Source organism: Lynx rufus, unplaced genomic scaffold (assembly GCF_022079265.1).
Source record: "Lynx rufus isolate CCGP_SWC_20201006 ecotype Redwood Valley unplaced genomic scaffold, mLynRuf1.p SCAF_4, whole genome shotgun sequence".
Taxonomy (NCBI): domain Eukaryota; kingdom Metazoa; phylum Chordata; class Mammalia; order Carnivora; family Felidae; genus Lynx; species Lynx rufus.
This window is the reverse complement of record NW_025814856.1, coordinates 95,165,494-95,180,611: the sequence shown is the minus strand read 5'-3', so window position 1 is coordinate 95,180,611 and position 15,118 is coordinate 95,165,494. Positions and strand designations below refer to the sequence as shown.

The 15,118-nt window shown below is 37.1% G+C and overlaps 1 protein-coding gene across 5 annotated transcripts in view; it reads right to left on the bottom strand.

Moving 5' to 3' along the window:
* CDK14 (cyclin dependent kinase 14) overlaps nucleotides 1–15,118 on the bottom strand; it is a 486,541-nt gene that overhangs the window by 191,281 nt on the left and 280,142 nt on the right. The window lies entirely within an intron of this gene.

The following is a 15,118-nucleotide window of genomic DNA, read 5'->3' as shown; positions in this document are numbered from 1 at the left end:
AGACTTTTCTCTTTATCCTTGTATTTTGCCAGTTTCACTATGATGTTGTGCAGAAGATCGATTCAAGTTACGTCTGAAGGGAGTTCTCTGTGCCTCTTGGATTACAATGCCTTTTTCCTTCCCCAGATCAGGGAAGTTCTCAGCTATTATTTCTTCAAGTACCCCTTCAGCACCTTTCCCTCTCTCTTCCTCCTCTGGAATACCAATTCTGCGTATATTATTTCTCTTTAGTGCATCACTTATTTCTCTAATTTTCCCCTCATACTCCTGGATTTTTTTATCTCTCTTTTTCTCAGCTTCCTCTTTTTCCATAATTTTTTCTTCCAGTTCACCTATTCTCTCCTCTGCCTCTTCAATCCGAGCTGTGGTCATTTCCATTTTATTTTGCAGTTCATTTATAGCATTTTTTAGCTCCTCCTGACTGTCCCTTAGTCCCTTGATTTCTGTAGCAATAGATTCTCTGCTGTCCTCTATACTGTTTTCAAGCCCAGCGATTAATTTTATGACTATTATTCTAAATTCACTTTCTGTTATATTGTTTAAATCCTTTTTGATCAGTTCATTAGCTGTTGTTATTTCCTGGGGTTTCTTTTGAGGGGAATTCTTCCGTTTCGTCATTTTGGATAGTCCCTGGAGTGGTGCGGAACTGCGGGGCACTTCCCCTGTGCTGTCCTGAATAACTTGCGTTGGTGGGCGGGGCCGCAGTCAGACCTGATGTCTGCCCCCAGCCCACCGCTGGGGCCACAGTCAGACTGGTGTGTACCTTCTCTTCCCCTCTCCTAGGGGTGGGATTCACTGTGGGGTGGCATGGCCCGTCTGGGCTACTTGCACACTGCCAGGCTTGTGGTGCTGGGGATCTGGCGTTTTAGCTGGGGTGGATGGACAAGGTGCACAGGGGTGGGAGGGGCAGGCTCAGCTGGCTTATCCTTCCGTGATCCACTTAGGGAGGGGCCCTGCGGCATGCAGAGGGAGTCAGACCTGCTGCCGAGGGATGGATCTGCAGAAGCACAATGTTGGGTGTTTGCGCGGTGCAAGCAAGTTCCCTGGCAGGAACTGGTTCCCTTTGAGATTTTGGCTGGGGGATGGGCGAGGGAGATGGCGCTGGCGAGCGCCTTTGTTCCCCGCCAACCTGAGCTCTGTCCTCCCGGGGCTCAGCAACTCTCCCTCCGTTTGTCCTCCAGACTTCCCGCTTTCCGATCAGAGCCGTTAACTTATGACCTCCCAGACGCTAAGTCGCACTTGCTGTCGGAACACAGTCAGTCAGGCCCCTCTGCTTTTGCCAGCCAGACTGGGGGCTCTGCTTGGCTGGCAGGTTGCCCCTCGGCCCCAGCTCCCTCCCGCCAGTCCGTGGAGCTTGCACCGCCTCGCCGCCCTTCCTACCCTCTTCCGTGGGACTCTCGTCTGTGCTTGGCTCTGGCGACTCCGTTCTGCTAATCCTCTGGCGGTTTTCTGAGTTATTTAGGCAGGTGTAGGTGGAATCTAAGTTATCAGCAGGACGCGCGGTGAGCCCAGCGTCCTCCTACACCGCCATCTTCCCGTCCTCCAATCCCAGATGTTCTTTATCTCAATGTTTACAGTCATTAGGTTTTGCGAATGGTCTGAAACGCATGCATTATTTAATATCTGTGGTTCCACTTAATGTGAGACTAAGCACAGTGAACATCTTATAGATTGTCATGGGTCAACTTTCTTTGAGGAATGTCTAGAGTCTCTCAGGGCTTACAGAAAGCTTATTAGAACTATTAGCAATGGACCCTATGTCTTATGGTACACAACCAGTTCTTACAAAGAAATTTAGTTCACATACTTTTTTTGCCTTCTGGGGACCAAGTTTAACATCTCTGTATCTTAAATCTCTCATCTCTGTAACTTAAATGACTGGTTGAGTCTTAGTTATCTTTAACAGTCATTCACATTGTGATATTGTATCATTTCATAATTTTATGAATAACAGAAGAGTATAATAACTGCCACTTATTAAGTGATTACTATGACAGACATTGCACTAAGTGTTTTACACTCATTTAGGTAATTTAATCCTCCCAACACTTCTGCCAGATAGATGCTATTATCCCTATTTCACAGATAAAGAAACAAAGGCTCAGAGAAATTAAATGAATTGGCCAAAGGGACACCTAGCAAGTAAGAGGTAATACTAATATTTGAACCTATTGTTGTCTTGCTCTGACACTCAAAATTAAGAGTACTGCTTATGTACTGTTTGATTTTTTTTTCAGTATGTGTACTATTTGAATAGCTATATATTGTGTGAATCTAAGGCTAGAAAATATGACAATGGCAAATAAACCAAAGTTGTACATGGGCAATAAATACTTGAAATAATATGTTTAACAACTGTATTGTTTAAAAACCCATAGGCTATGCAAACATGAAATTATGCAGACATCAAGCTCTCTAGAGATGAAAAATAATTAGAAACTTTGAGTTTATGTGATAAATGTCAAAATATTTTATAATATACATCAGAGAATGGTTTCATTACAAGAGTAGGTCTTCTTCAATTTTTAAAGGCCACAGTATGATTCATCATGATTCATTTCACTTAGGTGACGTTCAAATGTGCAAATACCTGATGCAAATACCAAATCCTAATTTCGAATACAATATACAGAACTCGTGCCAAACAGTTTCTATTTTATAAAACATCATCGCAGTTTGATGTGTTAAAGTTTTTAAAAAGAATAATTAGAATGTTACATAGAGATGTAAGGGAGACAGAAATAAATATTATGGTATAATTTGTGTCACTTTAGACACACTTGATGGTGTGAAATGTATTACTGGATGGTGTAAAACACAGACATTCATGCCCAGGCATCAGGTTGTAGGTATGTACTTTTTTGCCACGTACTACAGACAGGTGCAGCTTTTGGAATATCTGAGTAGCAGGGGGAACTTGTCTTGCCACTTTTTGTCCTTTTTGAGATCTTTCATTCAATGGTCTTCTCCTTTGCTCTACTCCTTCAAGGTACTGAGATACATAACATTTTATCATTTCAAGAAAATGTAACAGCTATTTAATACACATTATCTAAAATATTTAAACATTAATATCTTATTCCTAAAGAGGATGTATTTCTGGAGAGGAAGAACTCCAAAAATGAGAACTGCTGGGACTTGGGAAAGCTCTTCGGGGAAAGATTTTACACACTTCCTGTGATCTTTGAGCATATCAGGTAAATTGGCCACCCACTCTGTCTTCTCTTCTAGCCTCAGGGCAATGGTAGATATCAAGCAAGGTGTTGTTCAAGACACAGAGACACCTGCCTTAAGCAGGCAGATTGAAACCTTGGGAACCAGAGCTGGGATATTTAAAAGGAGTCAAAAGGGATTGAAAGACAGATCTTTGTTTTGCCAAGTTCCCTGAAAGAATTTCTAATATAGTAAGTAGGTTTCCACATTATTAGGGTTTGTGTATATAATGAAGCAAGCTGGTAAGGCTGAGGGTGAGAATTTTCCCTTTAATAAAGTTGGTCAAAACCCTAAAATTAGTACTAGAAATATTCCCCAGATAACTAGAAACAAGATAGTCAAACTTAAGCAATTGGCTTTAATAGTTATCCAACATAAGTTTCCAAGAAAAAAACTGAAACAGTTGTTTCAAGGAATTTGGATCATATAATCTTCTTAAGACCTGTTGTTATGAGGTTTCTATTTGTCAATACAGTTCAGAGTTATAAAACTGACCTCATTGATATGTACTTTTTAGAACTAAAAGAAATTGCATGAAATACAAGTTTTTCTCAACTACATTTGTGAATGTATGCTTGCTACTCTCCCCTAACTAAAGGGTCTTTCTTTTTTTCACACACAATGAATAGTAATAAATGAAGTTTAAAATGATTTTAATGCCTAAAGTAACATCCTAGACACTAAGTCAACATGAATTGTCTTAATATCAATTGATAAGATATGAATACAACTTTTTAAAAAAGATACGGGGATGGCTGAGAAATAAATCTATGCTTATATGGTCAATTAATCTATGACAAAAGAGGCAAGCGTATACAATGAAAAAATGACAGTGTCTTACACTCAGATCAATGGAACAGAATAGAGAACCCAGAAATAGACCCACAAACGAATGGCCAACTCATCTTTGACAAAGCAGAAAATATCCAATGGAATAAAGACAGTCTGTTCAGCAAGTGATGCTGGGAAAACTGGACAGCAACATGCAGAAAAAAGAACCTGGACCACTTTCTTACACCATACCCAAAAATAAACTCAAAATGGGTGAAAGACCTAAACATGAGAGAGGAAGCCATAAAAATCCTCGAGGAGAAAGCAGGCAACAGCCTCTTTGATCTTGGCCGCAGCAACTTCTTACTCAACATGTCTCCAAAGGCAAGGGAAACAAAAGCAAAAATGAACTATTAGGACCTGTCAAAATAAAAAGCTTATACACAGTGAAGGAAACAATCAGCAAAACTAAAAGGCAACCGACAGAATGGGAGAAGCTATTTACAAATGACATATCAGATAAAGGGTTAGTATCCAAAATTTACAAAGAACTTATCAAACTCAACACCCAAAAAACAAATAATCCAGTGAAGAAATGGACAAAGACATAAATAGACACTTCTCCAAAGAAGACATCCAGATGGCCAACTGACACAATGCAAAAATGCTCAACATCACTCATCATCAGGGAAATACAAATCAGAACCACAATGAGATACCACCTCACGCCTGTCACAATGGCTAACATGAAAAACTCAGGCAACAACAGATGTTGGCGAGGATGCAGAGAAACAGGATCTCTTTTGCACTGCTGGTGGGAATGCAAACTGGTGCAGCCACTCTGGAAAACAGTATGGAAGTTCCTCAAAAAATTAAAAATAGAACTACCCTGTGACCCAGCAACTGCACTACTAGGTATTTACCCAAGGGATACAGGTGTGCTGTTTCGAAAGGATATATGCATCCCAGTGTTTATAACAGCACTATCAACAATAGCCAAAGTATGGAAAGAGCCCAAATGTCCATCGATGGATGAACAGATAAAGAAGATATGAAAAAAAATATAAGAAGATATGGTATATATATATATATACAATGGAGTATTACTCAGCAATCAAGAAGAATGAAATCTTTCCATTAACAACTACATGGATGGAACTAGAGGGTATTATGCTAAGCAAAATTAGTCAGCCAGAGCAAGACAAATATCATATAACTTCACTCATATGAGGACTTTAAGAAACAAAACAGATGAACATAAGGGAAGGGAAGCAAAAATAATATAAAAACAGGGAGGGGGATGAAACATAAGAGACTCTTAAATATAGAGAACAAACAGAAGGTTGCTGGAGCGGTGGTGGGAGGGGGGATGGGCTAAATGGGTAAGGGGCGTTAAGGAATCAATCTACTCCTGTAATCATTGTTGCACTATATGCTAACTAACTTGGAGGTAAATTAAAAAAAATAAAAAAAAAGAATAATTTTTTTAAAAAGACAGTGTCTTAAATAAATGATCCAGGAAAAACTGGCCAACTACATGCAAAAGAACGAAGCTGGACTACTTCCTTACACCATAAACAAAAATAAACTCAAAATGGATTAAAGACCTAAAGGTGAGACCTGAAACCATGAAACTCCTAGAAGAGAACACAAACAGTAATCTTTGACATTGTTCTACAGAAACATTTTTCTAGACATGCCTCTTCAGGCAAGGGAAACAAAAGCAAAAATAAACTATTTGGACTACACCAAAATAAAAAGCTTCTGCACAGCAAAGGAAACCATCAATGAAACAAAAAGGCAGCCTACTGAAATGAAAGATGATATTTGAAAATGATCTGATAAGGGTTTTATATCCAAAATATATGTAGAATTTATATAATACCAAAAAACCCAATTAACCCAATTAAGAAGTGAGCAGAGGACTTAAATAGACATTTTTCAAAAGAAGACATACAGATGGCCAACAGATACATGAGGTTCGACATCACTCATCATCAGGGAAAGGCAAATCAAAACCACAATGAGATATCAACCTACACCTGTCAGAACGGCTAGAATCAAAAAGACAAGAAATAACAAGTATTGGCAAGAACTGGAGAAAAAGAAACCTTTGTACACTGTTGGTGGGAGTGCTAACCAATGGAACCACTATGGAAAATAGTATGGATGCACTAAAAAAAAAAATTGAAAATACAAATATCATGTAATCCAGTAATTCTACTACTGGGTATTTATCTAAAGAAAATGAAAATACTTGGGGCGCCTGGGTGGCGCAGTCGGTTAAGCGTCCGACTTCAGCCAGGTCACGATCTCGCGGTCCGTGAGTTCGAGCCCCGCGTCGGGCTCTGGGCTGATGGCTCAGAGCCTGGAGCCTGTTTCCGATTCTGTGTCTCCCTCTCTCTCTGCCCCTCCCCCGTTCATGCTCTGTCTCTCTCTGTCCCAAAAATAAATAAATGTTGGAAAAAAAAAAAGAAAATGAAAATACTAATTAAAAAAGATATATGGACCTGTATGTTTTATTGCAGCATTATTTACAATAGCCAAGATATGGAAGCAAACCAAGTGTCCACTGACAGATGAATGGATGAAGAAGTATACATACATACATACAATGGGATATTACTCAGCCATAAAAAATGAGATCTTGGCATCTGTGACAACATGGATGGACCTAGAGGGTATTATGCTAAGTGAAAGACAAATACCATATGATTCACTTACATATGGAATCTAAAAACAAAACAAATGAGCAAACAAAAAAAGTAGAAATAGACCCATAAACAGGAAATTGGTGGTTGCCCGAGAAGAGGGGAATAGGGAGATGGGCAAAATGGGTGAAGGGGAGTGAGAGGTCCTGACTTTCAGATAAAAACGCAATAAAATTACAAAAAAAAAAAAAGTGTGTGTGTGAGAGAGATGCAGACTGAAAAACTGGCAAAGGTGATAAACCTTGAGTCTAAGGGTCTTAGAGAAAGCTTCTATGTATAAGCTGTAGCACTGAGAAAAAGAAATTTCAAATGGAATGCAGGAAACACTTTGAATTTGGATACAGTGATCAAAAGACCTCTCTTTACATCCTCTCAGATAGGTCTCAAATAATAGGAATGGATACATTATGACAAAACATTAATGAGATGTACTGGCTAGTCACATGAAGGCTTTACCTGTGCAAAAAAATTACAAATATCTTTGGTAGTGTGTACATAACTCTATTACTCAGCCTGATTTCCCTCCTGGGTCCTCTTGTTTGCCTTGGAAAACATGCAAACAAAGAGGTCAAGTGCAGGATCCATCTTAACCCTTAAAGGGGAGAGAGGCAAAGTGAATGGCTTAAGCTTAAAACCCAGGAAGGTGTATTCCCACTGGGTACTCCCCAAGCTGGGTGATTCCATTTACAATCATCTTCCATCTCAACAAAATATCATATGGCATTCTTCTGATGGTTTTACTTCATAAATCTTTGGGGTGATTTCTTTTAAATCCAGGTTTCAAAGCACTTCTAAGAAAGAGTCTGTTGTTTAATTACCTGCCTTGATTCCTTTGTCTGATCCAAACTGTTACAAGCAGATAAGCAAGCATATGATGCCAAAGATACAAACGACATGATCTGAACGGCGGAAAGTGGGTCCCACATCTTAACCAGAAATTCACTGCTTAGAGCCCCTGTGAACGTCGAGTACAATATGAATCAACACATGAAGCTTCACTTTCTTTTACTGTTAATCCTTCACTTTCTAGATAGGGAAGATTATTTTGTTATAGCAAAAATAGGATTAAAATGTTCAAAAGAAACCTGGACAGGTGCTGAGACTAAAGCACTCATTAATGCCTTCATGAAATAATCCTATTTCTCAAAATACAGAATGAGAAAAGCCTCTATATAGTCACAGTAATGCATAGTAGGAAATCATTACCAGCTAAATGAGAGCTCTAATGTAGAATATGGAGAAAATCAGGTGCTATCTGATTTTCTATCTGAACATTAGAAAGTCTCATTTAGGAATCAATTCTCGGTGCCATCTGTATAAGACAGTCTTAATTTGGCATAACATTATTCTGTCTGTTATACACCTGCTTGTTCCCTGGACTATGAAAGGAAAATAGCAATTTTTCAAGCATAATAATCCTAATATCTTTTTAATTAATATAGATATTGAAATTAAAAAAATAAAACTCAGCTATATGCCAGTAGCATGTCAGATATTTCAGAGAACAAGGTACAGTATTCATAACCGCTTGGATTATTTTGGATTATCCAAAACAATTTTGTTGACAAAATGCAAATGGTTTTTTTGAAAGGAATCTTCTTGCAAAGCCATTAAGATAACATGGATATGAAGGTACGTTACAGAAAAATACAGGAAGATCCAATGTCATCAATAAGATTCATGCATCTACATTTCTAGATATCACCTGGAGACAGCATCAATTAATCTTTTTTATGAACCTTAATTTTTTTTAGTCTCTCATGATTATCAATTTTTAAAGAACACATGAAACATTGAATGAAGGGTAAAATTTAGGCTGTTATGGTCATTTTCTTTACCTCAATGATCAACATGTAAATCACTGAAAATTATAAATTGAAGAACTAACACAAGTTCTGCATTCGACTCAACGATGATAGCCAAAACCTAATAATATTTATAGTTAATGGCTTAAAAGGGGGAAAAATAAACTATCCTTCCCCCCAAATTCTAACTAGTTTCTGACATACCAATTATGTTCTAGCAATTGCTTGCTATACCTTTAATCATCATAAATATTTATAACAAGGACAATGTCCTCAGGCTTTTGACTGAGATTTTAAATTGCCCTCTAAGTAATTAATTGCTAAAATTACCCATTTGTCTAAAATTGATATTATGCTAAGAAACAAACCATTAGTTAATAGTGAATATTTATTTCACAATGTCATGTTGAGAACAGATATATTTTGTGGGCAAAATAGCAAATGATTCTAGAAATTTAGTTAACATTGACAATTTTTGTTATGAGTTTATTTTTTGTTGTGAGTTTACTATTATTTTTTTGTTATGAGTTTACTTCAGTATTTACCAGGAATATACATCAAGAAAGATAAACTTTAACAGATGTTTTGCTGAGAATTAGCATAAAATTACTGTAGAATTCCATGCCTTTTTATGAAATCACAAATTATGTATCATTCCAGTTGTTCTTTTCTCTTTCATTTTTCAATGATCTATCATGTTTGTAATGCTTAAAATTCTATCTGATTCACATTAAAGAACAATCTCAACTCTTAGGTACATGACATCCCACAGTATTACTGTAAACAAGGATATATGAAATCTAAACAAAAATATTCACATTTTTAGAATCCAAGACAAATGCTTTACATATATTTTTATGCTGCCCAATAATCAAACTAAAAGTCAAAATTGCCAGATTTAGAAACAAAAAGGTCTGATCACTGTACTTTCCTTCTGTTCCCTGTAATGAATATTCAGTATCTACAACATTCCAAACATTTAATGATCTACAAGCTATTTAGGTAAACACAGAGCTCTGGAGTTACTAAAGAATATGCTCTTTTAACATAAAAGTGGATCTCACCTGGTTTTCCCATCTCCTTAAATTTATAAAGAACCATTACAAGGTCTTATTTTAGCTCAACTGTTTTTTTTTTTTAAATTAACATCTCAGCCTTATGAACAGCTGTTAACTTAGTAAATATTATTCTTATGCTCTTCATTTTGCATTTATAGATTTAAGTGACAATAAATATCACAACGTGAAAAAAATGCATTAATATATCAAACAGAAATACCTGTGGGACATCTGTCTGTCACTATGTCACAGTCAGACTACTTTGAGAATAATTTCACCTGCAGTGCAGATCCTAAATGTAACCCTGGAGGAGGGCATTGTGTCTAAGCAGGTGAAGAAAAGCCAGTGCATAATTAGGTGAGTGGCCTCCCATGGAAACCAACATGGTAATAAGGGCCGTCTGCTTCCGTGCATGGCAATTCAGATGCCAAAACACAGGCATTAACAAGCTGCATTCTATTTTTTAACTTCCCACGCCCTCAGAGAAGATAAGAGTACTATCTTCAATATGAAAATGATGATAAAACTATGTGACTGAGTGCATATAAAGTTAAATAATAAGCTACTTACAGTAATTTAATGTATTAATCATGTAGTGTAGGGAGAAGAGCATTGGACAGAGTCAAAAAACCTTTTCTAGGATACTAATCCTGGAAGGAGCTTGCCTGGCTATAGCAGAATCACTCAGAGGTATTTTTCCTTTTTAATTTTACCAACATTAACATTTAAATTATTATGACTATGTAAATATTATTTAGACCTGAGCCATTTAGTTTACTGTGAATACTTTTACCCCCCACCCCCACCCGCACCCAATAATTTGGTTTTCCTGGTGTTACTGATGATCTAGTTCTTTTGTTTATTGGTTTGTTTTCCTTTGGTTAGTTTTCTTTGCAGTTAGTGCTAATTCAACACCAAACTCTTTTCCCATCTCATAAATCTTCTCAAACACATTAGGTATTTTACCTAACAATTTCCTCCTCTTGGAAATCTCTCCTGGAAACCCCTGACCTGCTCCAACTGGACCAGTGGATTACTCTCCCAGACTAATGCATAACTGTCATCCTGGGATTCTTTTCAGCATTGTCCTGAAAACCTCCTGCATCTCTCTCTGTGGTAGCCTCTGTTTCTTGGTTTCTTTGTCTTCTCTGCCTTGGTTTATACCCTGAATTCTAGTGGAGTACATCCTCAAGCAGCTTCCTGAGAAAGGATGCACAGTGGGCATTATGTTCAACTTTTTGAACATCTGAAAATAATTACTTTACCTTCACAATTGATAGTTTGTATAGAATACTAGGTTGAGAGAATAATTTTATTTATTTATTTATTTTAAGTAAGCTCTAAACTCAATATAGGGCTTGAAATCATGATCATGAGATCAAGAGTCACATGCTCTACTGACTGAGCCAGCCAGGCTCCCTGAGGGAATAATTTTAAATACGAACTTTCAAGCCACTGTCCCACTGCTGTCTCCCTTCCAGTGTTGCTGCTGAAAAGGCTAAGGCCACTGTAATTCTATCACAGTAAAGCCGTTTCCTTTTGTAGGATTTTTCTTCAAAACCAGCGTTCTAAAATTTTGCAATAAGGAATCTTATTGTCAGTCTATTTTCATTAAATATTATGGGCATTTAATGGACTCTCTTAATCTTGAAATTCACATCCTCCACAGCTGGAAAAAGTGTAGTTGAATGACTATTACTTTGATGATTCCTCCTGCATATTTTCTCCAATTATTCAGAGGTTGGATCCCCTGGACTGGACCTCTAATTTTTTTTTTGATACTTTCTTTCTCATTTTTCAGATCTGTGCTTTATACTCTATTTTCTGGAAAACTTCTTTACCTTTATCACCCATTTTTTTTGTTATTTTTTATGTCTTTCATCATATTTGTTTAAGGCTTATTTTTGAGAGGCAGAGAGAGTGCATGCATGCATGCAAGTGGAGGAGGGGCAGAAACAGAGGGAGACAGGATCCAAAGCTGGTTCTGCACTACCAGCACAGAGTGCAACACAGGGCTCAAACTCATAAACTGTGAGATCATGACCTGAGCCAAAATCAAGAGGCAGACGCTCAGCTGACGGAACCACTCAGGCACCACTCTGTCATCATATTGTTAATTTCTAAAGCAACCTTCTGTTCGCTAAGTTCCTTTTTTAAAAAAAATAACTTATTCTTATTTTATAGATATACTATAGTTCTTCTACATCTTTGAGAGTATTGATAATTTTTTGATGTCTTCTTTACAATCTTTCTCTAATTTAATGCACACAACTTTGCTTCCTCCAAGTTACTTATGTCAAAGGAGGTCTTTGCTGTAGAGTTGCCTGGATTCTTTAGGTCTGTTCTCTTGGACTGATCAGATTCTTCACAAAAGACACTTCCAATTTTCAACCTTGAAGCATGGGTCTGACACCTATTTTTTGAAGCACCACAGGCCAGACCCTGTCTCTCATGCTCTTCCCCATCCCCACCTACTGGCCCAGGCCCTGTCCACAGTGATCACCCCACCGGCAGAGTGAAGAGCAGCAGAGGCAGGCTGTAAGTCTGTGAGAGGGTGACAGGCCAGGGTTGTTAGCAAGCACACATGTCCTCCACAGGTAAAGCCATGCAGGGTCACAGGGAGAGCAAGGGGACACTGTGGATCATGGGAGGCAACCTGGGCTCTCAGCACTGGGTCTGAGCAAATGCCCACCTCTTCCTACTTAAAGGAATTTTTAAATATTATTCTGAATTTGGAAGAGAGGAGAGAATATATATACATTTAAATCTTTGCAGGTGACTCTGCCATGGAGCCACGTTTGAAGACCTTTAAATGACATCTGAGATTTCCTGTACACGTAAATATTTCGAGAAGTAAGACTTTCCAGTACATTTTGGCAAATCCTCAAGGAGCCGAGATTTCTTTTTTTTTTTAATTAATTAACTTATTTATTTATTTATTTATTTATTTATTTTTCAATGTATGAAATTTATTGTCAAATTGGTTTCCATACAACACCCAGTGCTCATCCCAAAAGGTGCCCTCCTCAATACCCATCACCCACCCTTCCCTCCCTCCCACCCCCCATCAACCCTCAGTTTGTTCTCAGTTTTTAAGAGTCTCTTATGCTTTGAAGGAGCTGAGATTTCAATAGCTATGTGTAAAGGGATACTATACATCAATACATTTTGCTGACTTTCAGTTATTCAAAATGGTATAAGAAGAGGTAAATCACATCACTCTCTTTTAAAGGCAAAAATGTAGTGAGGCATCAATCTGTGATCACATCAAGCAACTTCTGAGTATATATAATTCCTGCTCTATATGACTAATATCCAGACTCACTGTATATGTTCCATCCAATTTCTGTGACATTATTTCTATTCTGACTGCACAATGAATTCACCATTAAGTTTCTCACCACAGCCTAGGAAGGCACTAACTATTAAACCATGTTTACGGCCATGGCACAACAAGGGCTGGGAATAGGTAGCAAACGCTAGGTATTTGAAGAACAACGAATGACCATGGAATAAAAGAAAAGCTTGAAAAACTTGGATAAGAGTTGTTGAAACATGATTTCAAGTACATACTAGTTGCTGAAAAACGGCAACCTAGAAGTCAAGTTCCTCGAGACCACTAGGAGATAAAGGAAAAATAAAATGTAATGGAAAAAGCAGAACTTACAAATGCCACAAAAATCACCAGTGACACTGGCCTGAGTATGGTGAACATGGTGATGCTTTGTGGAATAAGCTTTTTTCTTTGTTTCACCAACAAAAATTTCCACCAATACTTAGCTCATAACTAATGACACACAGAGGGTTGATAAGAAAACCAAGCAAGAATAATAAAAATCCAGTGATGTCATGGTTCTTTTTGAAAAGGTTCAGTCAGCTCTTTAATCTCAATCTTGTCACTGAACTTGGAAGTCAAGAAGTCAAAGTTTGCTCAGAGTAGCTGTTGATTTTCACTGAGATTGGCAGGCTCAGCCCCCTAGAGCTGAGCCCCCTGGGTCCCCTAGAGCTGAAGGTCTCACTAATTGGGTTCTCTACAGATCCCCAGGGTTAAAGTAGGAAACAAGAGTAAGGATGTATTGTACTATTGGTTTTGAACCTAATCAACCCTAAGAAGAGAACATTTAATGTGTAAATAAGAGAACTTAAAATGTTTCAATGTTTAGGAAAAAAAACCAAAATTATGTTCATGTTATGATATTAATGTTTGGAGTTGGACTTAAACATGGCCAAGATTGACGAAACGAGTCTTTCCATCTGTTAAAATTTCTTCCCCAATTTAAGACTAAATAATTGTTTATGTCAACAGATACTGATTTTGAAGAAAAATGAACAAAGAATTTAAATTATTTATCTATCATAAATATCTAAGATAAATTATTTATCTATCAATAAAACAAAAAACAACAAAAAAAGAGCTATATGAAACAACAGACTATATTGATTCTATTATTGATTCTATTATTTGTCTAAAACCATATTGATTCTATTATTTGTCTAAAACACAATGCTATTTCAGAATTGCTACAAGTTCCTGCTTTTTAAAATTATACAACATAGGGGTGCCTGGATGGCTCAGAGATGAGCGTCTACCTTCGGCTCAGGTCATGATCTCACAATCAGAGCTTACGTTGGGCTCTGTGCTGACAGTTCAGAGCCTGGAGCCTGCTTCAGATTCTCGCTCTCTCTCTGCCCCTCCCCCCAGTCACACTCTGTCTCCCACTGTCTCTCAAAAATGAATAAACATTAAAAAATTTTTTTAATTAAAAAAGTTATACAACATAACTGGCCACCATAAAAATCATCATTAATACCACAAATATTAACAATCACCTACAACGTATTAAAAATAAGAAAATCAACATTAGAAAAATAGGTAATATATAACAACAGGCAATGTAATTACAAATAGTCAAGATCTTAACATGTGAAAAGATACTTGATGTCACTAGCAGCCAAGAAAACACTAACATAAAAGGTATTCCAATTTTACTTATCAGAATGGCAAAAATTAAAATGATTGGTTATGGTCAATGCTCATGAGAGTAAAGAAAAACAGTCCTCCTATAATTTACAAACTTGTGGGCAAATGTTCCAGTCAAATTCATTAAAACTGAAATCTTGTCTCTTAGTAAAGAAAATCCATTAACTAGATATATAAAAGAAGTAAGAATGTAAAGGTTTCATACTATTATTTACCCTAGAATTCATTACAATAGCAACATTCTAGAAACAAGCCAAGATCCATGAATAAGAAACAGTTGAAAATTATGGTTTTTTCATACTATGGACTCATATGCAGTTTTCAGGAAGATTAAACTACAATCATACATTGATTTTAAAGGATATCCATGATACATATTTTAAAAAGACATACAATAACATGTTGTTTTTATAGAGCAAAATAAACACACACAAAATACCACACGTGCATATATATTTTTATAAGCAAAGAGAAAAGTACAAAAGAAACATGCCTGCTGCAAAGAGCGGTGTCAATAGATAATGCCTAGGAAGAAATGGGCAGAATTTTTCTTTACATACATCCATATCACTCAATTGA